This window comes from Choloepus didactylus, chromosome 7, assembly GCF_015220235.1.
Source record: "Choloepus didactylus isolate mChoDid1 chromosome 7, mChoDid1.pri, whole genome shotgun sequence".
NCBI classification, from domain to species: Eukaryota; Metazoa; Chordata; class Mammalia; order Pilosa; family Megalonychidae; genus Choloepus; species Choloepus didactylus.
In genome coordinates, this window is record NC_051313.1 from 107,630,955 (window position 1) to 107,658,491 (window position 27,537).

The 27,537-nt window shown below is 46.7% G+C and overlaps 1 pseudogene; it reads right to left on the reverse strand.

Moving 5' to 3' along the window:
- Positions 1–1,614: 1,614 nt before the first annotated feature.
- LOC119540688 lies at positions 1,615–26,902 on the reverse strand (annotated as a pseudogene).
- Positions 26,903–27,537: the final 635 nt, after the last annotated feature.

A 27,537-nucleotide genomic window follows, 5' to 3' on the forward strand; every position in this document is an offset into this window, starting at 1 on the left:
CTTGAAGATGGCTGCAGATGGGGACCTTGCCATAGAATGTGTGGAGATCATCCTGTTGCCATCAACACTCCTGGAAAAACAGTGAGAAGCCAACCACGTCCAGCAGGGGTGGCCAGGCCGCTTCCCAAATGACAGGCTGTTCCCTCCTGAAATGCTCAAGCCCAGTCTTGCATTACTAAGGACAGCCAGCTACGGGCTATAGGAGAGCGTGCTCCAAGCAGAGTCCATCTGAGAGAGTGTGAGGAGGGGAGCCCTTCCTCTGCAGAGGGCGGATGTCCAGGGTGTAGTGAGCACCCAGGGTGGGGCAGGAGTGGGGGCTGGGCTTCGGCGACTTCCCACGGTGCAGGCTGGTGCCCCGTGGCTGCTGCACGCCCTGGCCTGACTTAGCTTCCTTGCACGGCCTTCTCTCATTGCCTCTCTTGGCGTCTTCTCATTGTTCTCTCATTTTTTTTCTATACTGCTAAGAACTCCTGTTTTTGATGAAAGTTGCATGATACTGGAATCAAGTGCTTAACTGAAATTCAAATCTGTCCTGGCAGCTGCATTTCTTTCCTTTCCCTAATTTTGTAATCTAACCTTCAAGAAAAAGTTGTGTTATTTTTCTTTTTTCATTCCTTTCCACCTGGAGGGTGGTTATTGATCACAATTCCGTTCTCCTCAGAATTTTGGCCACTTTCCTGCTATAATTGTTCTTACCAAATATTAGTAATTTTTCCAGTCATTTGGACTTCCTGGACTGAAAGTGGTGATGGGTTTTTGTCTCAATATTCTGCATCAAGCCAGTTCTTTATGATTTTTTAAAGCTAGTAGTTCCCAGTGAGATTCAAGCACAGCAATATCCTTTTGTCATTTGTTTGATAGTGTGTGGTCTGTCCCATAAAACACACCACAGGCATTCTTCTTCTTTATGACTGTGAATTTAAATTTATATTATTTTGAGAATTTCTCAAGAGCTCTTGAATGATCGGGATGTCCTTGGATATTATGAGAACTTGACTGGTAATTGATTTTAGGCCAAAGGTTTACATGCCAATCAGAGCCACCTCTTGGTCAGTGGGGTTTGTGATCTGTTAACTGCTTCAGAGCCATCCTCTCGGCTCCCCACTCCCCTCTCCATTCCCTGTTAATATGCACCACCTCCCGCTCCCAAGGGCCAACCCAGCACAAGAAGAGGGAAAGAGACCTCTTCCAGGAACTGGCCTTTCCAAGAGGTGCTGTGCCCTGCCTCCAGGGATGTCCCAGGCAGGGGTGGGCTGTGCTGCCCCATCCTACAAGCGAATCCAGTGTCTTTCCTGGCTGGCCACGGCTGACATCCACAAGGAGACAGGCACACGTGATAGGGAATGGGGCACTCATTTGTCCGCTCACCTCACAGGCAATGTGTCCTCAACGCACTGCATGGACTCATCTGTTTGCTGCCAGCTCTGGTTAAAGGTTTGCTGGTAAAGAAGAATGACAGCCTTGCTCCAAGTGAGGTTTTAAGGTTGTCTGTGGATTTTGTATTTCCAGGCTGGGTCCCCACAACCTACAGATAATTGAGAACTATATAGTTATATAGTTCTCCATTAATTTTTTTATTTTTCTAGTTTGCATCTGTTATTAACCAATACCCAATTACTTGTCTTCTGATTTGTTGAAGCAGTAAGTCAGACAACACTTGCCACAGTAATGTCTGTCGAAGTGGCTGGCTGTATTATCTCCAGCACGTTCAGCTGAAGGGCACTCCCGATGAAAGCGACTCATTTGCCATTCTCATCCATTTTATAGCATTTCAGGACAGTCAGCTTAGCTTATTCTTCTTGGGAGTGGTGTGAGACTTCCTCCTTTTCTTAACACCACCACGAAGTCTCAATGCAAGGGGAATGGACTCTTTTTGAATGTTGTAGTCAGACAAGGTATGTCCATCTTCCACTTCCTTACCAGCAAATTCCTCTCTGCTGATCAAGAGGAATTCCTTCCTTATTCTGGATCTTGGCTTTCACATTATGCATTGTATCCAAGGGTTCAACTTCAAGAGGGATGGTCTTTCTCTTTAGGGTTTTTATGAAAACTTGCGTCTTGGCGGAGGTTCCATCTGAGGATGAGGGAAAAGAGAAAGGCAGGTTGGGCCTGGGGTCAGAGGAGATGGGAGCAGCAGGTCACCAGCTGGAGAATGCCAGCAAGCACAGGCACCTCTCCATTTATTCTGAACAGCTTTTGCTGCAGATCTGTCCCATGGATTTCCCTTAGAATTTAATTAATTTGCTTTTTGGTAGGTAACTGCTTGCTGAGAGATAGTCTGTGTATGTGTATTTTTTCTTTTGGTTACATGTAAAACTTGGTTACATGTAAAACTTGGTTTGTCTTGTAATTTACAATTTGTCCCTTCATTGTATGATCATGTGTTTGTGTTTTTAAAAAGACGGCTGCTGAAATATTTAGGGATGAAGTATCATGATGCCTGCAAAATATTAGCAATTGAATCTAAATGAGGCCTGTATGGTAAGTGTACTATTCTTTCACCTTTTTTTTTAGGTTTGACATTTTCAAAGTAATGTTAGGGATCAAAACAATAAGAAGGAATTTTTTCCTTAAAAAAGATCCTGATAGAGCATAGTTGGTAAATGGTGCTGGTAGCGGGAAAATTGAGTCCCTGGTTCGTGAAGTCGCTGGGGCGATGTGTAGTGACTTCCAAAGGGCTGAGTTGGGGATGGAGCTTCTTGCCCAACTTGAAGGTAGAAGTTCCTTGAAAGAAATAGAACCATATCTGTTTGCTGATGAAGAATCACCTCTTCATGATGGCTGCCTCAACTCCAAAGAAGGGAGCAGCAAGACAGGAGTGACACCTATATCAGTGTTCACAGCATCTTCACCAGGAGTAGTTTCCATCTGAAGAAACCACTTTCTTTACTCATTCATAAGAGGCAACTCCTCATCCATTTAAGTTTTGTCATGAGATTGCAGCAATTCATCACATCTTCAGGCTCCTAATTCTACTTCTCTTGCTATTTCCACAACAACTGCAGTTTCTTCCTCCACTGAAGTCTTGACTCTCTCAGTTATCCTTGAGGGTTGGAATCAACTTCTTCCAAACACCTGTTAATGTAGGTGTTTTGACCTCCTCCCATTAATCACAATAGTTCTTTGTGGCATTTAGAGTGGCAAATCCTTTCCAGAAGGTTTTCGCTTGACTTTGCCCAGATCCATCAGAAGAATCACTGTTTATGGCAGCTATAGCCACTCAAAATATATTTCTTAAATAATAAGGCTTGAAAGTCTAAATGACTCCTTGATCCATGGGCTGCAGAATGGATTCTGCATTCATCTCATTGTACATCTCCATCAGAGCTCTTGGGTGACCAGGTGAACTGTCAGGTGCATTGGGTGACCAAGTGCATTGTCAATGAGCAATCATATTTTGAAAGGAATCTTTTTTTCTGAGCAGATCTCAATAGTGGCTCAAAATATTCAGGAAACCATGTTTTAAACAGCTGTGCAAGAGGCCTAGCTTTTGATGTATCTCGGCTTTTGTCATGCCTGTCTCACTAAGCTTAATCATTTCTAGCTTTTGATTTAAAGTGAGAGTCATGGGTCTCTTCCTTTCACTTGAACACTTACAGGCCATTGTAGGGTTCTTAACTGGCCTTAATATCAATGTTGTGTCTCAGAGAATAAGGAGACCTGAGGAGAAGAAAAGGGACTGGGAATGGCTGGTTGGTGGAACAGTCAGAACATCCAACATTTATTGATTAAGCTTGCTATCTTATTGGGCACAGTTTGTGGTACCCCAAAACAATTACAATAGTAACATCAAAGTTCACTGATCACAGATCACCATAATAGATAAAATAATAATGAAAAATTTTGAAATATTGCAAGAATTACCAAAATGTGACACAGAGACCAAAGTGAGCACATGCTTTTGGAAAAATGGTGCTGATAGATTTGCTTGACACAGGGTTGCCACAAACCTTCAATTTGTAAGAAAAAAAATAGAATATCTGTGAAGTGTAATAAAGCAAAGCACAATAAAACGAGGTATGCCTACATGATACCTGGTGATCCCTCCTTGCAAGGGAGGTTAGAAAAACAGTTTTTAAGCTGAACATTTTACCTTTCCAAACACAGTTGGGTTTATTTTACTTGAAGAAGGGGAAAATGGATACTGAGCACTTGATTCTTAGCTGTCTAATATCCATTTAAGTGTGAGTGCATCATGGATTCATCCCCAGAGATTCCCATAAGTCACCTTTAACCTTGTCATTGTGTTTTTCAAATTTTGTTGATGCTAATTGATTGCTGCCTTTTTTCTCAGATGTGAAATTTAATTATTTATTTTTGATTTCCTATTTATTTGTGTTTGCTCATACAGACCAGCTTGGCAAATGGATTTAGATTTTCTTTCACATTCTAGTAAATGTCTTTAAAAAAAAAATCCTGATAATAAAACCAGGCCTGCGTTTGAAATGGGTTTCAGCTAGCCATTCCCCAGGTTGGGTCCTCTGAGCCTGGGGCTTTCTGCACTGGCTGATGGGAACTGAACAGTTCAACTAGCAGGAGCTGGACCTGTCTGAGTCCATTTTGCTGCTGACCACACTCTAGCTTTTGATTGTGCCTGTCTCATTTCCCTTCTTCCTCCTCTGGCCAGACTTGGCTTATATTCTTCCTTCTTCCAGTTTAGGAGTGGCTATATTATTTCCTTTAACTTTGTGTTCCCAATATCTGTTACACAGTAGGTATGCAGCAAATGCTGAATTAGTAAATTACTTCTATTTAAGTTTGTTGAGAGCTTAACTCCCCCCTTTACTATGACTATGTAGACTTAGGGGCTGAATCCTGCCTCTTGAGTTTCACAAATGAGAGTAGTAGCAGATTCAGGACCAGAACTCAAGTGTTCTGATGTCCAGTCCAGTTCTTTTCACTGCATACTGCAGCCTTACTAAGCACTTCTTTTACCACTGAGTTTAAACATATGCTAAACTTTCTGAAAAATTCTTTTGAATGTGGGCACACCTATCCAGCCAGTAGAGGTAGGAAGCAGCATTGCTTGTGGTGAGTCTGGAGAATCTCAGCTCCCTGTGGAGTGTGAGATCCACAAGGGGTGGTGACTGGGTGGTTGATCGTGGTGCAGTGGTGGCCGTGGGGCAGGAGGTTGGGGGGAGGGGGAGAAGAAGGACGTTTGTGATGCTGTGGTCTGTGAAACCTCTCTGAGCACTTCATTCCTCACTGGGTCCAGGAGCTTCAGACCCACCTCACCACTTCCCTTTCCTTCTGGGGTGTTTCCTTCTTTGGGGTCTGTGTGATTTTTGACTACTACCACTGGCAAACCTCTGTCTCTGTGGAGCACTTTACACTTTGCAGATCTTTCACTTTGTGATCTCCCTTGATGCCCACTGCTAAGGTTTCCTCCAGCCTTGCACTTCTGGGACTCTAGGCCTCAGTGAACTCTGGGTGGTAGGTACAGCTGATGCTTTCATCACAGAGATAGAAAACCGAGTGAGTAAGTGGTTGAGGGGGACTTGTGCTGTTGTTATTACTCTGTGGGGCCCTTGTTGTGCCCAATATCTCCCCAGCTTAGCACTTATCCTGCCATTTTGTAATTGTGCAAGCTCCATGGTGTCAGGAGCAGTGTCTGAGTCACTACTGTATTCCTGGTGCTCAGTACGTACACAAAAAATATTGCAGGTTAAATTTTTTTCTTTGAAGTTGTGTGTTTATAGAACAATCATGCATAAAATACAGGATTCCCATACACCATTCCATCACCAATACCTTGCATTGGTGTGGAATATTTCTTAGAATTGATGATAGCACTTTTTTAAAATAATTGTACTTTTTTTTTAAACAATAATGGCCAGTATTTATTGAGAGATTCTATGTTCTAGGCCCTATGTGAAGCAATTTACATGGATTACCTCATTTAAAACACCCAATACACAGGCTTATGAAATATATCCTATTTCTTTTAATTTTTTTTTAATTAGAAAAGTTGTAGGCTTACAGAAAAATCATTTAAAATATACAGTGTTCCAAAATATCCCCCTATTGTTGGCACTTTGCATTAGTGTGGCACCTTTGTTATAACTGATGAAAGATTATTAAAATAGTGCTATTAACTGTTGTCCTTAGTTTACATTAGGTGTATTTTCCCCCATATATCACCCTATTATTAGCACCTTGTATTAGTGTAGTACATTTGTTCATAATTCATGAAAGAACATTCTTATAATTGTACTATTATCTATGGTCCATCACCAACAATAAGGTTCACTGTGTTGTACAGTCTTATGTTTTATCTTTTAATTTTTATTCTAGTCATATGTGATCTAAAGTTTCCCCTTTTAACGCTATTCACATATATAATTTCATGCTGTAATTACACTCACAATAATGTCCTACCATCACCACCATCCATTTCTAAACATTTATAATCAACCTAAATAGAAATTCTGTACCAATTAAGTATCAGCTCCCCATTCTCTACCCCCAGTCTGTCCCCTGGTAACTTGTATTCTAGATTCTAACTCTGAGTTTGTATATTATAATTAGTTCATGTCAGTGAGATCATAAAATATTTGTTCTTTTTTGTTTGGCTTGTTTTATTCAGCATAATTGGCTTAAGGGTCATCCATGTTGTTGCATGCATCAGGTCTTCATTCTTTTTTACTGCCGAATAACATTCTATCGTATGTATACACCACATTTTGTTTATCCATTCATCAGTTGACGGACACTTGGGATGTTTCCATCTTTTTGCGATTGTGAATAATGCCACTGTGAACACTGATGTGCAAATGTCTGTTTGCGTCCCTGCTTTCAGTTCTTGAGTATATACCTAGTAGTGGGATACCCAGGTCATAAGGCGGTCCTGTACTTAGATTCCCGAAGAACCGCCAGACTGTCTTCCACAGCGGCTGCACCACTTTACATTCCCACCAGCAGTGAATGAGTGTTCCCATTTCTCCACATCCTCTCCACACTTGTAGTTTTCTGTTTTTTTAATAGTAGCCATTTTAGTAGGTATGAAGTGATATCTCATTGTGGTTTTGATTTGCATTTCCCTAAACGGTAGCGATGTCGAGCATTTTTTCATGTGTTTTTTAGCCATTCGTATATCCTCTTTGGAGAAATGTCTATTCAAGTCTTTTGACAATTTTTTAATTAGGTTGTTTGTCTTTTTATTGTTGAGTGTAGGATTTCTTTATATATTCTGGATAGTAAACCCTTATAGGATATGTAGTTTCCAAATATTTTCTCCCATTGAGTAGGTTTTTTTTTCACTTTTGTGACAAAGTCCTTTGATGCACAACATTTTTTAATTTTGAGAAGGTCTCATTTATCTATTTTTGTTGTTGTTGCTTGTGCTTTGGGAGTCAAAGTCTTGCCTAACACAAGATTGTGAGATGCTTCCCTACATTTTCTGCAATTGTATAATAGGACAATTTTAAGAAATTTTCTCCTGGTTCTTATCTTTAGGTCTTTTATCTATTTTGAGTTAATTTTTGTATATGCTGTGAGATAGGGGTCCTTTTTTATTCTTTTGCATACGAATATCCAATTCTGCCAGCGCCGTTTGTTGAAGACACTGTTCTTTCCCACTTGAGTGGACTCGGCAGCCTTTTCAAAATCAATTGGCCATAGATGTGAGGGTCTATTTCTGAACTTTCAGTTTGATCCTATTAGTCAATATATCTATCCTTGTGCCAGTACCATACTGTTTTGACCACTATAACTTTGTAATATGCTTTAAAGTCAGGAAGTGTGAGTCCAACTTCATTCTCCTTTTTTCAAGACGTTTTTGGCTATTTAGGGCCCCTTACCCTTCCAAATAAATTTGATAATTGGCTTTTTTTTGTAAATGAATTTTTAAAATTTTATCAAAAAATTAAAAAAACAAACAACAATAAAAACACATTTCAAACCAAACAAAGCAAAGGATTAAGAAAAATAGCCTAAAATAACTGCTTTGCTTCCAACATGTTCCTACCATACCCTAAGAAAATTAACAAACCATAACCAAACAAAAGAATAGGAAAAACAAATAATCTAAAATAACTATGATAATTGGCTTTTTCATTCTGCAAAGTAAGGTGTTGGGATTTTGATTGAGATCACATTGAATCTATAAATCATTTTGGGTAGAATTGATAGTCTTCCAACCCATGAACACGAATGTCCTTCCATTTATTTAGGTCTTCTTTTGTTTCTTTTAGCAAAGTTTTGTAGTTTTCTGTGTGCAAGTGCTTTACATCCTTGGTTAAATTTATTCCAAGATATTTGATTTTTTTATTGCTATTGTATGCGGAAATTTTTTTCTTGATTTCTTCCTCAGATTGCTCATTGTTAGTATATAGAAACCCTACTGATTTTGTATCCCTCCACTTTGCTGAATTTGTTTATTATCTCTAGTAGCTTTGGTGTAGATTTTTTGGGACTTCCTGTATATAGGGTCATGTTGTCTGCAAACAGGGGAAGTTTTACTTCTTCCTTTCCAATTTGGATGCCTTTAATTTCTTTTTCTTGCCTGCTCTGGCTAGAACTTCCAGTACAATGTTGAATAACAGTGGTGACAGTGGGCATCCTTGTCTTGTTCCAGATCTCAGTGGCAAAGCTTTCAGTCTTTCACCATTGTGGGTTTTTCATATATTGCCTTTATCATGTTGAGGAAGTTTCCTTCTATTTCTATTTTTTAAGTGTTTTTATCAAGAAAGGATGTTGGATTTGGTCAGATGCCTGTTCTGTATCAATTGAGATGATTTTGTGTTTTTTTTCCCTTTGTTTTGTTAATGTGGTATATTACATTATTTTATTGTAGAGGTATCTATTTCTCTCTTCAGTTTTGCCAGTTTGCCTCACATATTTTGGGGCACCCTGGTTATGGTAATAAATATTTATAATTGTTATTTCTTCTCGATGGCTTGCCCCTTTTATTAAAAATATATAGTGTCCTTCTATGTCTCTTATCACAGCTTGTGACTTACAGTCTATTTTGTCCAATGTTAGTATAGCTATCCCAGCTCTTTTTTGGTTACTATTTGCATGGAGTATCTTTTATCATCCTTTTACTTTCAACCTATTTATGTTTTTGGGTCTGAGGTGAGTCTCATGTAGCCAACTTATGGTTGGGTTGTGCTTTTTTATCCACTCTGCCAATTTGTTTTTTTAATTGGGGTGTTTAATCATTAACATTCAGTGTTATTACTGTAAAGGCAGTACTTACTTCAGCCATTTTGTCCTTTGGTTTTTATATGTTGTTCTAGTTTGCTAATGCTGCTGGAATGCAAAACACCAGAGATGGACTGGCTTTCATAAAGGGGGTTTATTTGGTTATGCAATTACAGTCTTAAGGCCAGAAAGTGTCCAAGGTAACACATCAGCAATCGGGTACCTTCACCGGAGGATGGACAGTGGTGTCCGGAATACCTCTGTTAGGTGGGAAGACATGTGGCCGGCGTCTGCTCCAAGTTCTGGTTTCAAAATGGCTTTCTCCCAAGACGTTCCTCTCTAGGCTTTAGCTCCTCAAAAATGTCACTCTTAGTTGCTCTTGGGGCATTTGTCCTCTCTTAGGTTCTCCAGAGCAAAAGCCTGCTTTCAACGGCCATCTTCTAATTGTCTCTCATCTGCAGCTGCTCTCTCAGCTTCTGTGCATTCTTCAAAGTGTCCCTCTTGGCTGTAGCAAGCTTGCTCCTTCTGTCTGAACTTATATAGTGCTCCAGAAATTTACTTTAGACCCACCCTGAATGGGTGGGCCAACACCTCCGTGGAAATTATCCAATCAGTCATCACCCACAGTTGGGTGGGGCGCATCTCCATGGAAACACTCAAAGAATTACAATCTAATTAACACTGATAGGTCTGCCCACACAAGATTACATCAAAGTTAATGGAATCTAGGGGGATGTAATACATTCAAACTGGCACAGCCACGTAAAAATACTAGTATGTTCAAGGCAACAATAAAAAGGATAGTCAAAAGGAGGCATATGAGACCGTTGTTTCTACAGGAGTTCAGAGAGAGGCAGTCATGTCAGGTTGGGGTGAATGTTTATTGGATGGATGGATGGATGGGTGGGTGGATGGATGGGTGGATGGGGTAGGGTGAAATATAAATAGCCCAATCCTTGGCTAAAGTTCAGTTGGCTTAAATGATGTCCTTGAACACTACGATCAGTCCTCAGGCTTAGGCAGGGGAAAGAAAGGGTGTAGGAATTAAAAAGAAAAAGTAAGATGCATGTGATGGAAAGTGATAAGGTGTCACCATAAATTGGCGTCAGTGTTTTTATTGCCCAGGCTGTTTGCTTCTTGTTGACAAAGCTTCACCATATTCCTTCACTTGTTTTTCCCACCTTCCCCATCCTGAATGATGTAAAATAAACCAGCTTAATAATGGACTAAACTTGATTTTTTTTTTCTCCAAGTTTAGGGAAAAATCTGTTCAAAGGATAAGGCAGTGGTTCTCAACTGGGAACACAGGGCAATGTCTGGAGATATTTTTCATTGTCACTACTGGGGATTGCCACTGATATCCAGTGGGTAGAGGCCAGGGATACTGCCAAACGTCCTACAATATAGAGGTCAGTCCCCCGCAACAAAGAATTATCCAGCCAAATGTTCATAGTGCCAAGGATGAGAATCCCTGGGATGAGACTAGGTGGGGCCTGTTGTATGTAAATGAGACAAAGAGCATTGGGTGTTATAGTGAATCTTTGGTTCATGAATGATCATGTAGAATCATAGGAACAAAATCCATGTGGGAATCCATGAAACTCTGCAGTCAATCACTGTTTATCTGCCTACTGCCCTGATTTGAGCAGCAAAAGTTGGAGTAGCTGGTGGAGAATTTTGAAAGGGTTCATGGTTACTGAAGGGTTGAGAAATAGACCAAAAGAGTCGATGCCATCAGAGGACAGGATAGAGGGACTTGGTCTATACAATAACATGCAGCGAGAGTTCCAGGCTGGGGGTCGGGGCCAAGGCTTTAGCTGTGGTTCAGCTGCTTGCTCATGTGTGGAGTCACCTTGGCTCGTCAGTTTTCTTGTAGCTCCTGCTCTCTTTCTCCGTGACTGTCCTAGCAGTGGCAACAGCAACCTTCCTACCTTATAAATCTTACAACTTTGTAGTCACTTTCGGGTTTGTCATGTTTTTCCCTTTCTGATTTTGGTTTTCAAAGTCTTGCCCATTCTCCTATAGTAGAAGCAGTATATTATACTTCCTCCTGGAACTTTGCAGATCTGCTCCTCCACCATTCCAGGGCACCAGCCCAGTCTTGGCACACTGCTGAATTACTGTGACAGCCCAGCCACCCTCCTGAGGCAGCTCTTGAAGGTAGGGTCTGTACCACATAGTATTAGGAACAGAAAAGAGAAACCAATTCCATGAGGGCTTACTCTATCTCAGTTTTGTGCCAGGCACTTTACATATTTTGTTCCATGTGGTTCTCACAATGACACTGCAGTTATTGTTATCTCTGATTTACAAGTGAGAAGACGCAGGCTAAGAACAGTTAAGGGATTTGTAGTCAAGTGGCAGGTAGGGATTTGCAGTCGGGGCCTTCTGACCTCATCATGCCTGCTGTATCTGCTGCACTGACCTATTGTGGAAATATTTCTTGGTAATGTGCCTTCCCTCAGCTATTAAAATCATCTTCCGGAAACATCAGTTGAATGACCACTGCAGAAACTTGCAGTTGCTTCCAGTTGCCTCTTGGGTCAGCTCCTTCCAGCTGAAGCCATGAGCAGTGCTTCCTGCTGGAGGTCTGCTCCCTGCCTTATTTAACAGCACTGCTTCCTGTCAGTCTGCAACTTGGGCTTCTTCTCTGACCAAGGAAAGGGCCCTCGCCTTCTGATGTGCACCCGGCCGACTGAGCTCCTTGGGGCTGGAGCCTTGTCTTGGGCTCACCATGGAGTTCTCAAATACCTGGCACTGAGTAGGTTCTCAGTGTTTGCTGAATGAGTTAGATGAAGAGTGTAGGTCCTCCTCACCTCTGGTAAAAGGCTACCTCTCTGCTTTTCCAAACCCAATTCCTTCTCTCCTGGAAAATCCAGGCCAAAGGAGTCCATTGTGGGCAGGACCTCCAGTGATGCCCAGACCCAAGGAAGGTAGCCCGCCAAGAAGAAAGTGAAACAAAACTGCCTGATGGAGAGCCCTTAAGCATGGAGGTTTGGTTTTGCCCACTCAGGGACCTCTAATTCCCTCTGTTTTTCCAGCCTTGTCCACTCCGCTGCTGCCATTATGCCCAGCCGGAGCCAGATGACTGTGCATCTTTGACTTGGAGCAGTGGCCAGTCATCCTGTGGAATCCTGTTCAGGCATCTCATCAGCTGAATCTGCTCACTAATACTACTGAGCCCTGGGTTGGATATCTTAATTTATCCCTCAGGTCACTCTGGCCCTTTTCCACCCTGCTCTGTGCCCTGGGAGGCTGACCTGTATGGAGGAAAAGAGGACTTGGGTATTTTTCACCCCCCACCCCCCCACACAGCTTTCTCCCTGCGGGGGTGGCTGCATCCCTCAGGTGAATGTCACAGCTCCTGAGACAGCTTGCTCCCCACACTCTCCTTCCAGGGTCCTTGGCCCCGGGGCACTGCAGTACCCTTCGATGTTCCCCCATACTGGCCCACACCTTGATAAATAGTCCCTTTATTAAACCCTCCTCAATTACCCTCTTGTCTGCTCGGATGCTGACTAATGCAAGCATTTGCTGCTTGTGCCTGGATAACCATAAGGTTCCCGTCCTGGAGCAGCTCCTGGGAGGGTGGCAGACCCATGAGTAGTTTCATCCTGCTATGGTAAGTGTCAGGATGTCTGTGTGCTGTGGCAGCCATAGCCTGGAAGAGTCAAAGACTTCTGAGGAGAGAGAGCCTGGAAGCTGAACGATTCATCAGAGTTAATTGAGGGACAGTCTAAAATGGAAACACTCTTTCATCCCAGCCAAACCCAGAGGTGGGACATCAAGTGGGATGTACTGGGGTCCCCAGCAGTTTGGGGTTCCTAGAGGGGGGCATTTGAAGAGAGGATGAAGAGTGGCGGCAGTGAGGTGCGGGGACAGGCAGAGGGCAGTTGGGGATGCTGCGGGTGTCCCACTAAGGGGCTGGGGCTATGGCCATGCCACTGCCCTGCTTTAAATGGCCAGTGGCTTCTCATCCCAGATTTATATTTATCAAGATTTTCCTGGCTCTGGTGCTGAGAACCCTTTTAAGGGAATGGTGTCAGGGACCAGACAGAAGGCAGAAGTTCAAGGGATAATAAGAGCACTGTGGCAGGGCAAGGTAGGGACAGAGGATGGGAGTCAGGAAATATTGGGGGAAAATAGTTATTTACCAGGTTGTGGCACCTCAGTACAAAGAAGGGTTGTATTGGCAGTTGGGGCAGGGGTCCAGGAAATTCACAAAGCACAATTGAGTTATTTTGGGGTAGATGACTGAAGTGTGAGCATTGTATTCAGGAGAGTGGGGGCTGGGGAGTGAGCATGTGGCAAGCTGCACCTGGGCTTGCAGGCTGCAGGAACGCTTGACCAGCCCCTAGGGGAGGCCTGGGCTGAGGCAGGGGAGGGGACACGCCTGTGGTATGCCTGGCACAGCTGGGGCAGGCCACTCTGGGGCTTGTCAGGAGGCCTGGGCGGCTGCTGCCCCCCTTCTGCTCCCTGTGCCAGTCCTGGCCCCGCCCTTGCCCTCAGGTGCCTGCCCCTTCTCTGTGCCATAGCCTTCAAATGAAATGCATCCCTGCACCTTGACTCTTAAACCTAGTGGGCCTTCCAATTGTTAAACATCCACCAAGGTGGACTGGGAAGGATTTAGTGAATGCTTGGAGGTGGAAGGAGGTGAGGGTGCCTTCCAGTTCTCCAGGCGTGGGGGGCTGGGTGGGGCCCTCATGGAATCAGGATTCTGGAGGAGAGGATGAGAACTCTTTTCTGGCTGTTGAGTTGCAAGTGCTTTGGGGACAGTGGGATACACTAAACAGGTCAGGGGAGAGAATATAGAGATTTCAGTGGCATCAGGACCTAAGTGGCACTTCAAATCACGAGGTCACCTAAGGAGAAGCAGGGAGAGAAGATCAGTAGGCAGAGCCTTGGAGAACACCGATGCTTGAGAGGCAGGTGGAGGGGGAAAAGCTGGGCAGTAGATTGAGGAGAGAGGAGAACTGGGGAAGTTGAATCCTGGAGGCCCAGGTAGGGTGAGTTTCAAGGAGGAAGTGGTCAGATGCCTCAGATGTGGCAGAGGCCCTTAGGAATGAGGTCTGCAGTGGGGCAGAGGGATGTGACCACAGGTCTGTCTCAGGTGGAGAAATGGGGTCAAAAGGTGCCTGTGGAGGGCAGGAAGGAGCTGGGGAGTAAAGGGACGGTCATCCCGTCATCCAGAGCAGGGAGGACTTCAAGAAGCTTGGCTGAGAAGGAAAGGAGAGAGACAGCTGTGGCTAGAAGGTGATGTAAGGAGTTTTTTTAGGATGGGGGAGACCTGAGTTAACTTTTTGTAGAGGGATGGGTTCTCCCTCTTGCCGCGACGGGGTGTTTGGTAAGAAGACATTCACATAATAAGGACTAAGAGGTGGCAATATTAGTGAGAGAAGACCCCTCAGTATGTGTCTCTCTCTGAAGGCCCTCCAGTGATGCCCAGACCCTAGGGAGCCAGCCCTCCAGCAAGACAGTGGAACAAAATGGCCTGATTGAGAGCCAGCACGCTGGGTGGAGCTGGCCAGGAGACCCCAGGGCCTCCTCTGACTCAGTCTCAGTCTCACTGAAGGGCTATCTGATGGGGAAAGTGAACAGCCATTTGGTGCCATCCCCTAGGCGCTGTGTCCCTGATCACCTGATGATCATCTAATGGTACTTTTGTGCCCTTTCAGATATTATAGGTGTTACCAAGGAGTCTCAACAATGAGAGTAACATTTAGGCAGCACTCACTACCTGCCAGGCATGGTTCTAAGCATTTGTGTGTCAGTATCATTGAATCTTCCTGGTGGTGTTAGGAGGTATGTGTGTCATGTCCATGTTACTGGTTTTGTCCTGTGCTGCAGGTGTAGGGACTGAAGCCCAGAGAGGTGGAGTAACTTGTCTAAGTTTGCAGGGTTAGGCAGCAGCAGAGCTGGGGCCGGGGGTGGGGAAGGCTTACTCACTCTGCAGTGCTGCCCCCACCATGTTCACGGGGCAGGGGGACACTAGTGGACCAGGAAGCAGGGGACCTGAACAAGCCAAAGGGCACATCATTCCCTGCGCCTGCTGGGCAGACTGCGTGCTCTGCAAGGCAAATCTATCTGCCGGTGGGAGCGGGGCAAGGCATTGAAGTTGTTCACTCCGAGCCTTGGGAGAGGGTGGCTGGTGAGAGCAAGGGGAGGGTGGGAAAGGTGGGAATCCGCTGCCCAGAGAGGAAGAGGATGGAGGATGCAGCATGGGTGGTCACTGTCTGAGGCTCTTGGGCACCAGTGATTCCCTGCCTGTGCAGCTGAGAGTTCTGTCCAGCAGGGCTCAATGGCCGCAAGGGGTGAGAGGAGAGAAGGCGGTTGGGGACCTGCAGGCTCAGGGACTGCAGGGTGGGGGGAGTGCCTACACCTGTCGCAAAGGGGAGAGTCCACGCTGACCCTCCTTTATGCTTTCTGTGTCTTGAACACACTTCTGTTCCCATGTGCCAGGCATGGGTTTGTACCTATTGGGTTACGTGTCTGTTTATATCTCCAGCACTTAGCATAATATCTGGCACCTGTGAGTATTGCTTGACCAAACTGTCTTGTTTTTGTCTCCCTGTGAGTTCTTCAAGGGCAGGAGCAGTGCTTGACACATACCAGAAGATTACATACTTGTTCTGTCTGCCTGGAGACTCCTCAAGGGGAGGGGCTGCAGCTCCTGCCTTTTGGGAAACTCTGCCTCTGGTTTTGGTTTCTGCTTCCCCCACCACAGGTTCATACACACACACATGCACACACGTGCACACACACTCACATGCATACACTGACATATGCACTCATATACGCATACACACACACACTCTACCTCTGTCAGAGCTGCCCCTGAACAGAACCTCTTTGGGCACAGGGCCTGTCGTGTGGCCTCCCAGTGGCGCCGCTGGGATAGGAGGCAGAGAAAGCTGGGTGAGGATTTTGCTTGCAGTGTAACTGTTCCTAATTTGCCCATGGCCAATTTAGTTTCAGAGCCCAAGGGGCTGATCTTCCGAAGTTCCTGTTTGCCTGGAGAGCTTGGCCTGCGGTGAAGGAAGCCAAAGGCACAGACACAACAGCACCTGCTGCAGGTGCTAAATGCTTGAAGCACTGATTTCGTTTAATCTTCACAAAAACCCTATGAAGCAGGTGTTGTTCACCACATTTGGTAATGTGGAAACTGAGGCTGAGGGCCTTATTTAGTTGCCCAAAGTCGTGTGGCAGAGTTTGGAGCCAGGATTTTGTGTCTCGGTCTGGCCCCTAAAGTCCTTTCTTTCAGCTCTGGATGGCATCCTTGTTGGCAAGTTCACTGGGGGAGGGGGCCTTATGCTTCCCGGTGGGTTCTTTATACCCTTCAACATGGTACCACCCAGAGCAAAAAGGCATGAAAGGAAAAGGTCAGTGCTTCTTAGGTTTCCGAGACTGAAACCTGGTGAGAGTTAGGTTCATGCACACACAGGCAGGCAGAGGTAACTTTGCATATGCTTTCAGGGGTCCGAGGCCCCCTGACACCTCCAGTGGCTCCTAGTTGAGACCCTCTGCAAGAGGCATCATTAACAGTGTGACAGATGAGAAGAGACCCAGCTGCTGCCCAGAGACATATCATGGGAACAAGGAGATCTGCACGTGTGTGTTCATTCCAGCCCCGTTAATAGTGAGAACCAGACACAGCCTGGGTGCTGTCAGTAGAGGGCTGGCAAAATAAGCGAAGCCCATCCATGCCGTGGACTCACAACGGTTCCCAGAAAGGAGGGCGTAGATAGCAACGGCTACATTGCTACATTACTGGGACACATTGTTGAGTGGCAAAAAGCATGTTGATGAGCAATGGACACACATACCGCTTATGTAAAATAGAATGAGAACAATATTGCTTGTTTTCTACAGATAGAGAAATATGTGTATAAATGCCCTGGAAAAGGAGTGCAACAATACCCAAGACACTGCTAATATTGTGGGTCCTGGCCTGGTCAAAGGGGACACAGGTCTATCTATAGTGCTTTAATTTTTTATAAGGAGAAATTATCCCTGTATTATCTGTGTACTTAGAATTAATTTTTAAATGCAGCACCCACATTGGGTGTATGGGGGAAGGAGGAAGGGATCCCCAAGGGGGTGGTATGGGGTAAGGAAAAGCCTTTGTGTCAGACAAGCCTGTGTTCCAGTCCTGGCCTTGAAAATTACCTGTCAGTGACCTTGGGAAAGTCACTTTAATTCTTTGAGCCTCAGCTTCCTCATCTGTGAAATGGGAATGACATGGTCTGCCTTCCAGTGTTTTTGTGAGGATGAAGTAGGAGAAAGAACTCCTAGCACAAAGTAGGTGCTCAAAAAATCATAACCATTATTATTATTTCAAATGTCAGCCAACATTTTTTGAGCCCTTACCGGGGCAGTTGGGTTAAGGGCTTTGGGACAATATCTGACTCAATCAGAGATGACCTCCTGGGGGAGGAGGAGTTTGAGCTACTTCAATTTGTGTGGAAGATAGAAGTGGGGAAGCAGGGCAGCAGTGAATTGAAGAGAGGGCTATGTATGGAGGCCCGGGAGGGAGTATGCCTGTGTGCCTGTTGTTAATTTCCATATTACAGACAAGGATGCTTGTGGAGCCTGAATAACTTGCTCGCAGACACACAGCTAGGAAGCACAGAGCTAATCACACTGAAGGAGAGGACTGAGGAAGAGAACTTGGGACAATGCAAAAAATAGGGGTGTTTTGTGTGTATGTGGGGGAGTGGAGTGGGGTGGACAGAATGAGCTTTGGAAACAGAAAGATCCCTGATGTGGAGAATTTAATGGACTAGTGCAGGTCTTGATGGGAAGTGAGAAGAACCGCCCCAGGGGAGACAGCAGGACTCTAAGATCTTACATTTGCCGGATGCTTTTAAGGGAGGCTGCTGGCCAGCAACTCTCTTATCTCCTGGAAGGCCCAAACAGAAGGGATTTGGACCAGTCAACAGGAAGGGCAGGGAAATGCCAGGCTGGGCAGTCCCGGGAGGTCAGGCTGTCTTTTCCCCCAGGAACCCTCCAAGAATTGGGTACTGCATCAAACTAAGTGAATGCATACCCTGTGGCCTAGCAATTGCAGGGCATGTGCAAGGACGCTCATGGCAGATTTGTTGAGGGGGTGTTGAAGGGGACCTGGGATCTGTCACCTGCCCAGTGGGTAAATAAATGTGGAGCTGCCCGCCAGGTCTCACTGTGCTCCTAGCAATAAGGGGCAGAGTGAAAAAAGTAAGACCTGCATAATGTACTAAGTTTGAAATTCAAAAATACTTGCCCTTGATAGAGTGCTTGTTTTGTAAGAACACATACAAATGGTTGCCTACTGGTGGGGGTGAGAAATGGGGATAAAGGTGAGATAAATTGTGTTGTGAAGAGTCAGCCCTTCTGAAGGTGGGAGGGGGGCTGAGCGGGCCGGCTGCATTGCTGTGCACACTGCGCCATCTAGTGGGCATGGTGGCTCCCAGCTCCCCAGGCCTGGAGCTGGCGCGTGACCTTGGCACCAGGACGGCCTGGGCTGGGCTCCTGGTGCAGAAAGGCTGGGTGCCATCCCAGGGTGAGGGGTGAGGGCTGACTGTGATCGGGTGGGGGCCAGTCCAGGTCTGTTGTGGGCCCAGTGGCTGTTGGGGCCGGGGCTCCGGGTCCAGGCAGCGCAGGCACTGCTCTGGTGCAGGTAAGGGTGGGGGTGCAGTCAGGCCTCCCCTGCCTCCCCAGAGGGGCTGTCTGACATCAGGGTGAGCTCCTCACTGCCTGCTATTGCAGGCAGGCAGGTGGTTCCTGAGGGCGCCCCACATACAGCCCTCACTCCTGGCAGGAAATGAAGCATCTGACAGGATCATCATAAAAGCAGTGAGAGAGGTGAGAGCGGGTAGAAATCCTCAAGGTCCAGGGAGATGCAGCACAGACCCTGGCACCAGACTGCCAGGATTCAAATCCCTTGGGCAAGTCCCTCGTGCCTTAGTTTGCGCTTTGGAACACAATAGTACCTACCTTGTAGGGATGTTGAATGAAATGAGTAAAAACAAAGCACTTAGAGCTCCTCTCAGAGCGCGGGCTGTAAGTGCTGGCTGCTATTAGTATCTAAAGGTCACCAAGCCCCCCTGTGAAGCTGACACTCTGCCCTTTATGCTCCCCAGAGAATGGGGGCTGGGGACCATGGGGCATGAACAGAAAAGCTCCCTCGACATAAGCTCTGTGTGCTGGCTGGTGGGCTCGCTGGCAGCAGGGCCTGGGGCTGTTGGCTGGGGCTGGACTCTGTCCAGGCTGGGGGTGGTGGTGGAGGGAAGCAAGGTGGGCCTTGGGATGCTGGCTTAGTGGCTAGGGACACCCTGCTCTTGGAGTCTCTGAAAAGGCTTCCCTATCTACTGCCTGAGCTTCTCTGTCTCCCCAATACCCACCAGCCACACGGTAGCGGTTAAGTGCATTCAGGATAGAAATGCCCCTGTCCAGGACGCTCTGCCCTGCTCTTACCCCCCTTCTCCTTCCTTTTCTCCTCCACCAGACTCTGTCCCTTCATTTATTTTAGCTGGCTCCTCCTCCCATCCCCAGCTTCTCCTGGCTTCTACATCAGAGTGATCTTCCTAAAGCATACAGCAGCTCAGTCTTCTCAAGAACTTTCCTTGGCTCCCCATTGCCTATAGCATCAGTTTAGACATTGTTGGTAGGTATCCAGGGTTGCAGGTATCCCAGCCTGCCCCACATCTGAGTCCCCCATTGCTTCTATACTCTGCCACCCCATTGTCTCTAGCTCTCAAACAGGCCATGTGTCCCACACCTCTGGCCTTTGTTCACATGATTTTTCTTACTTTGAATGCTCTTTCTCCCCATGTCTCCTTCACCTGGCAAGATCCTCCTTGTCCTCAAAGGCTCAGTTCAGTTGTTAGCTCCTCTGAGAGGCCTGCCCTGGCAAACCAGCCACCCCCATGCTCCCATCATTAAGCCAGCGGTCATTAATCATTATCAGTTAACACATTTTGGCACAACCAGTCCAATGCCTGTCCAGTGGGCAGTGGAACAAAAGCATGTGGGTTCTGTCATCCAACTTCATGGTTTAATCTCAGCTTGGCTGTTGCCAGCTATGTGACCTTGGGCAAGTTATTTAACTTCTTTGAGTCTTGGTTTCCTTATCTTCTACCTGGAGATAATTCTCTTATTACATAATCCAAATTCCTTATACGGCCTGCATGGCCTCACCTGATCTGCCTCCTGCCTCTCCCCCCTCACCATCCTCCAGCCACACCAGCCTTCCTGCTCTTCCTTGAACACAGCAAGTCTTTTCTTGCCTCCTGGTCTTTGTACCTGCTGTTCCATACCTGCAACAGTCTTCTCATCCTCCACCCCATTTCCAATGTCACCTCCTCAGAGAGTCCACTGTGGTGACCCTCTCTAAATGGCCACCCCCATTCTGCTCTGTCTCACCTTCTGTTTGTTTTCTTCTAGGGCCTGTCCCAGTCTGTAACTTGCCTATTTTGTAACTTGGTCAACAGCTCCACGAGGATGGGCTCTTGTCTTTGTGATTACGGAAGATAAACAGTCCCTTAGTAAATGTTACTCCTGACCGCTCCTCTTCCCCTGGGTGGTACCTGCTCATCTGTGAGCTCCTCAGGGCAGGGGGTTGTGTCTTGTTCATCTTTGCATCTCCAGCACCTGGCACAGGACCTGGTCTCTAACCTTAGCCCTCAGTCTCTCCTCGCTGTCTGCCTGTCCATCTTTGTTCTTCCCCCTTCTTTTCCCTTCACTGCTCCTGTGGTCTCCCAATGGTTTCTGATGCCTGTGGGGCGGAGCCTGCAGTGGGAGTGTCCCAGGGTTGTCCCATGTCTCTGTCACTCACTTTGTTTCCAAGCCCAGGACAGAACTTTTTTTTTTGAAGGGTAGAATTAATATTTTATTATCATTTATAGTCATATGGCAATTGGGTCTATAGTCTTCATACATGATCTTTCTTTTTCGTAAATAGAAAATAATTACAAGTTAAGTTTTAAACAGCTGATGGCTGGCTATGTTTTCAGAAAACATGGTTAGCTTAATTCATTAATGATGGCTTCAAGCCTTTCCTTGTTAGCACCAGAAAATTCACCCACATTTTTCCCTTTTTATAAAATGGAAATGTTGACGAGGCTGCTGTGGGAAGGAGGGGAGGAGCTGGAGAGGGCTGCCTGGGCGGGGGGTAGGGGGTATGGTGGGGCCCATTGCCCTCCTGCCACCCCCCCCGGGCCAGTGAAGCAGGGATCACTCCTTGCAGAAGGGGAAATGGGAGGGCCTGGGGTAGAGCTGTGCTCCTTGGATTTGAGGATTCACCAGTAAAATTTCAAAAAGCCATTTTGGGAACTGATGTAAGCATTTTATTTTGCCAAGGAAGGACACAGAATGATAATAAAAATTCCTATTATTACATCTTAAAAAATAAATGAACACTTTGATTCCAAAAAGTAGAAATAAAAAACAGTCCCTCCGTCCCTGGAAAGATTGATTGCATTCATATACTGACACATTGACCTGTGGATAGGTGAGAACATGGTCATGGACCAGCTCTGGGAAACTGCTGGGTTAGAGGTGTGGATGTGTGTGAGTGTCCGAGTGTCCCTGTGTGTCAGAAAATGGTGGCCAAGCAGGTAGCTGCCTAAACAGTTTGATTGGAGTGAAAGGGGGTGCTCCCCCATGCCAAATATTCCCTTGATGAATCTGGAAATCCTTCATGCCCTTTATCACTTAGGCTTTCTGTAGATTAACTAGTGTTCTCTTTGAAAGTGCAAATATCTCATGGGCAGGGTCCGTCAGGGAACCTGGGCAGGTCCTGCCTGTGGACACAGCCTCTGGGAAGGTGTTTGCACAGGTGAAATCTGGTTGGAGTAAATGTCAAGGGCATGTGTCGGTCAAGAAGGAGAGGGAGGAAGGGCTCCCACCCTTGCTGACTTGCTGAGCCCTTCCTGTGTGTTAGATGCCTTGTACCTCAATAGTCAGGGTCCCTCAGACAAACAGCACCAGCAGGACATGTGTGCGTGCATGCGTGTGCACAGTCATATTTATTTATATATATAGAGAGAGATTTTAAGGACTTGGCTCATGCATGATTGTCGGGGCTGGCACGTGGAAATCTGTAGGGGAAGCTGGTGGGCTTGGAAATTTCAAGAGTTGATGTTGTAGTCTTGAGACAGAATTTCTTCTTTGAGAAAAGTGTTCTTTTAAGGCCTTCAACTGATTGGAGGCCCACCCACATTACTGACTTAAAGCCAACTGATTGTGCATGTTAATCACATCTACAGAATACCTTTTCAACAACATCCAGGCTGGTGGTTGACCAGACAACTGGATACCATAGCTTAGCCTAATTAATTATTCATCACACTGTGCTAAGGGCTTTTCTATGCATTAACTCATTTAGTTCTCCCAACAACATGGAGAGATTCATACTATTATCTCCATTTTACAGATGAGAAAATCGAGGCCCAGAAAGGCACAGTGATTTGCCCAAGGCCACACAGCCAGTGGTGGAACCAGCATTTACACCCAGGTTTGTCTGAGATCAAGGCCAGAGCTTTTCTTTCTCTAGCAGGCCAAGGCACAAACACACTTAAAAGCACCTTGAGTCCCATCTCTGTGCCAGAATGGCACCCAGCATACTTATTTTTGTCCCTAAATATCCCAAAACACTGACTCTGTTGGCAGCTCCCAGATCTGGCAGAAGGAAGAGTCAAGGATGGCTCTGGTACAGGCTCTGCTCTTAACATTTTAAACTTTTTTTAAAAAATTGTGGTAAAATACACATAACATAAAATTTACTATTTTAAAGTGTACAACGAAGTGGCATTTAGTGCCTTCACAGTGTTGGGTAACCATCACCACTGTCTAATTCTAGAGCATTTTCATGACCCCAGAAGGAAACCCTGTACCCGTTAAGCCATCACCCCCCATTCCACCTCCTACCTGGCCCCTGGCAACCAGTAATCTGCATTCTGTCTCTATGGATTTGCCTACTCTGGGCATTTCACAGAAATGGAGTCTGCGATATGTGGCCTTTTGTATCAGGCTTTTTTCATTCAGCACAATGTCTTCAAGGTTCATCCACATTGTAGCATGTGCCAATACTTAGTTCCGTTACTTTGCTGAATAACATTCCATTCATTTTGTTTCTCCATCCATCAGTTGGTGGACAGTGGGTTGTTTCCACCTCCTGGCTGTTGTGAATAGTGCTGCTATGAACATTTGTGTACAAGTTTTTGTTTGAACATGTTTTCAATTATTTAGTATACACCTACAGTGGAATTGGTGGGTCATAATGGTTATTCTATGTTTAGCTTATTGAGGAACTGCCAAACTGTTTACTGCAGTGGCTGTACCATTTCACACATGTGTTTGAGGGTGCCGACTTCTCCACATCCTTGTCAACACTTGTTGTTTTGATTCTCATCATCCTGATGGGTGTGAAGTGGTATCTCGTTGTGGTTTTGCTCTGCATTTCCCTAATGAATAATGAGGTTGAGCATCCTTTCCCTTAACTCTTTGAGGGGGCCTCAAGCAATCCCCTCACTCTCTCTGTGCCTCAGTTTCCTCATCTGTAAATTGGGATACTATCTAGGACTGCTGTCAGGATCCAATGAGTGAATCATGCAAAGAACCTAGCAGCAGGTAGGGACTAGCAGGGCCAACTCAGGCAGCCCCAGGCCTGCCCTTCTCAGTCAGGAAAGAAGCCTGACTGCTTGGGGGACCCTCCTGGCTCTGACCAGTGGGGTCTCTGCCATGTCAGTCAGAGCTGCTCCCCTTTGCCCACAATCCGCCCTCTCTGCCTGGACCACTGGGCCCTTCAGAGGCTGGGCTGAGCTGGTTTCAGTTCATTCCCATCAACCCCACAGACATGATGGGCTAGCAGATCCTACTGGAGCCTTCTCCCACCCCTTGCTGTGTGCTCTCCCTGGGCAGACTGTCCTCAGGCTGCTGGAGCACAGCAGAGGATACCTGGCAGTCTACCTCCCCCAAGGTGGTCCTAGCCAATGAGTGGGGTGCAGGGGGGCGAGAGGAAGCTCAGCTCCCTTGTGTGGGGTGGGGACAGCTCTGAGGTATAATGTACACCCCAGAGTCCTCCTGCAGGACTGGACTGAAGCCATCCTCCGCTGGATGTCTCCTGGAATTGCACCCTTGCTTGGCCCCTTCCTTTCCCGTTCCTGCTTCCCCCAAACCCCTCCAGTTGTCTCCAGAGGCGCTTTCTTGGTGAGATATTAGCCAGGAATCCTTGTCTCAGAGTCTGCTTCTGGGAGCCTCACCTAAGACATGGAGCCCCTACTGTGTGCCAAGCCCTGTGGGAAATGTGGAGTTAGACAAAGAGGAATAAGGTGCAGCTCCTTCCCTAAAGGAGCTCCCAGCTTGTCAGGGCTGGACCTGATAGCAGTAGTGATGCTAAGAGCTAATACTGTGCACCTACTATGTGCCAGGCACCAGGCTGATACTTGACATGTTATTTCATTTAAGCCTCCTAACAACTCTGAGGGAGATGCCATCAGCATCCCCACTCTACAGATGAGAAAACTGAGGCCCAGAGAGGTTAACTAGTCTGTGGTCCAAGGTTCCATTGCTTTGAAGTGGTGGGACTAACCTTGAGACCGACTTTGTCAGCCTCCAAAGACCATGTTCTTACTCCCTGGGCTATGCACCTCTTCTTTGTAGAGGGACAGGGAGGGGAGCAGGGGATGCCCCAGCTACTCCCATGCCTTAGAGGATAGATTCTCCAGGGCTGTTACACAAGTCATTTGTCCCTGATCTTGGTCAACTTTTTCTGAATGATTTAAATATAAAAAACAAAAAGTTGGAATGAATTCAAGCCCATCTCCTAATACCATTCCTTCCCACTCCCTTCCACTCTGTTTTCTCAGGCAGGAGAGGGGTGGAGGGCCCACTCATGTGCCAGCACTGCCCTCCCAGCCTGTCGGTGAAGGCCTTGATCCAGGCATTGGGGTAAAACAGGATGCCAGTGGCTGCCTTTTCTCATCCCCTACTGTCTGGGCTCTCAGGTGGCTTCCATCTGGGAAGCAGGTGTATCCATTGGCCTGCAGCAGGCCTCCTCCTGTCAGCAACCTCCAGAGCTGTGGGAAATCACAAGTAGCATCTCAGGAAAAGCCAGGCAGTCTCTTCCTGAGTGTATCTGGGTGGTTAAGATCACAGACTCGAGGCAGACTGCCTGGGATCAAATCCTACCTCTGCTGTTTACAAGCTGAGTGACTTTGCAGAAGTTACTTAGCCTCTCTGCGCCTCAGTTTCCCCATCTGTAAAATGGGGACAATAATACCCTTGGCTTCTGTGGTAGTTTGGAGCTGTTATATACCCCAGAAAAGGCCATGTTCTTTTAATCTATTCCTATGGGTGCAGACCTATTATAGGTGGGACCTTTTGATTAGGTTATTTCAATTGAGATGTGACCTACCCCATTCAAGGTGGGTCTTTTTCCCGTTACTGGAGTTCATTATAAGAGGAAAAGGACACACAGAAAAACCTCAGAGAGCTCAGAGAAGGCTCAGAAAGCTAAGAGATGAAATTGAGAGAAGCTCACACAAAAAGCCCCAGAGTAGTTGAGAGAAAAAGCCTCAGAGAAGTTGAGAGGAAGCCACTGAAGCCAGAAGCTGGAAGCAATGAATCCCAGGAGAGAAGGACCATCAGACATCACCATGTGCCTTCCCATGCGACAGAGGAGCTCCAGATGCTGCAGCCTGTCTTCAGAGTCCAGGTATCGTTCTGTTGAGGCCTTGAGTTGGACATTTTCATGGCCTAAGAACTGTAAATCATAAGCTAATAAATCCCCATTGTAAAAGCCAGCCCATTTCTGGTATAATGCATGCTGGCAGCTTTAGCAAACCCAAACAGCCTCATAGGATTGTTGTGAGAATTATATGAGATACTATGCATAAGGCACATAAAACACTGCCTTGCACATAGTAGGAACCATATATGTAAGTGTTGACTATTATTATTATTACTATTCTTATGAAAAAGGAATCCAGGCTAGGCCAAGACTTCTGACCCCTGACAGAGCCCTCGAGGCTGGGCATCCTCTCCCGGACAGATGTCCTTGGGCCCCCACTGTGTTCCTGGGGGGGCAGGATAAAGGCTTCTGCCTCCCTCTCTCCCCAGCTCTCCCCTCTCTGGCTTGTACCCCACCCATGTAGGGTTCCTGGTGCTCTCCTGAGCTGGCTCTTCCCAGAGTGGGACTGGGGACTGGAGGGGAGGACCCTGGGACACCACCCTGGACTCTGGACAAGGACACTGCGTGCACCAGCCTGCAGGCCTCATGGTGGGGAGTGGGCTCTGCCTCAGTATCTTGTATCTGTGGATAACCGGCTCTGCCACCACCTGGCTGGGTGGCCTTGAGCAGCTCCCTCCCTGTCTGGTCCTGGTGTGGTAACTTAATCTGCAAACTCACCTGGTGACTCTAGTCCCCACTAAACAGACAGAGGCAGCAAGAGGAGAGGAACCACAGTAAGAACAGAGAGGCTGTGTCAGGGAGGGGCTTCCTCCCTATGATAATAACCTGGGGCTCCGTGGCTGTTTCCTCTTTCCAGACAGGCGGTGTTAAGCTTAGGAGCCGAGGGCTGAGTGTTCTTGGACAGGTGCCAGGTGGAGCCGGCGCCGGAACCCAGCTCTGCTTAGATGCGGTTCCAGCCCCTGAGCTTTGGGCCTCGGTGGAGAGGGCCAGGTCGAGGGCGTCAGCCTTCCGCAGGACGTGCCTCTGCCCCACCTGGTCCTTCACTGCCAGGGGCGGTGGCAGCTGACAAGACGGGGAGGACTTGGCCATGCAGAAAGCAGGGACTGGGTCTCCCCTGCCAGACTGTGGGCCCCTGAGGTCAGGATCTATCCCCTCACATGGGAACTTGGAAAACTTTTTATTATGGAAACTCTCAAACATACATGTAAATTGAGAATATAGTATAGTGAACCCCCCTCTCCCCCACCACATGCCCATTGTCCAGACTCAGTAGCTATCAATTCCTGGCCAATCTTGTTCCGTCTGTACCTCCCCCACTTTCCCCTGTCCCCACCCCTTGATTATTTTGAAGCGCATCCCAGACATCATTTCATTGGTATTTCTGAATGTGTGTCTACAGATAAGGAATCTTAAAGAAAAAAACTTATAAAACAATTACAGGGGTTTTTGTAAAGGCAGACTTGCTTCTCCATATCCTCCTGACTTCCAGCTTGGGACTAAGTGTCACTTCTCTAGGTTGGAGTTTCCTTCCTCGTCCACTTCCAGGGCTTAGGGCAGGCTGGATGGGGCTCTGGGTCTGTGAGCCACTGACCTTGGCCAACCCCTCCCCTGCCTGTGGAGGGCCGTGGGAGAGGCCCCTGAGGTCAGCTCAGCTCCGAGCACTGGGAACGGGGCTCCTGGCCCCACTCGTGAGCCTGTGTCACTGGCCTTGGGGACCGTCTTGT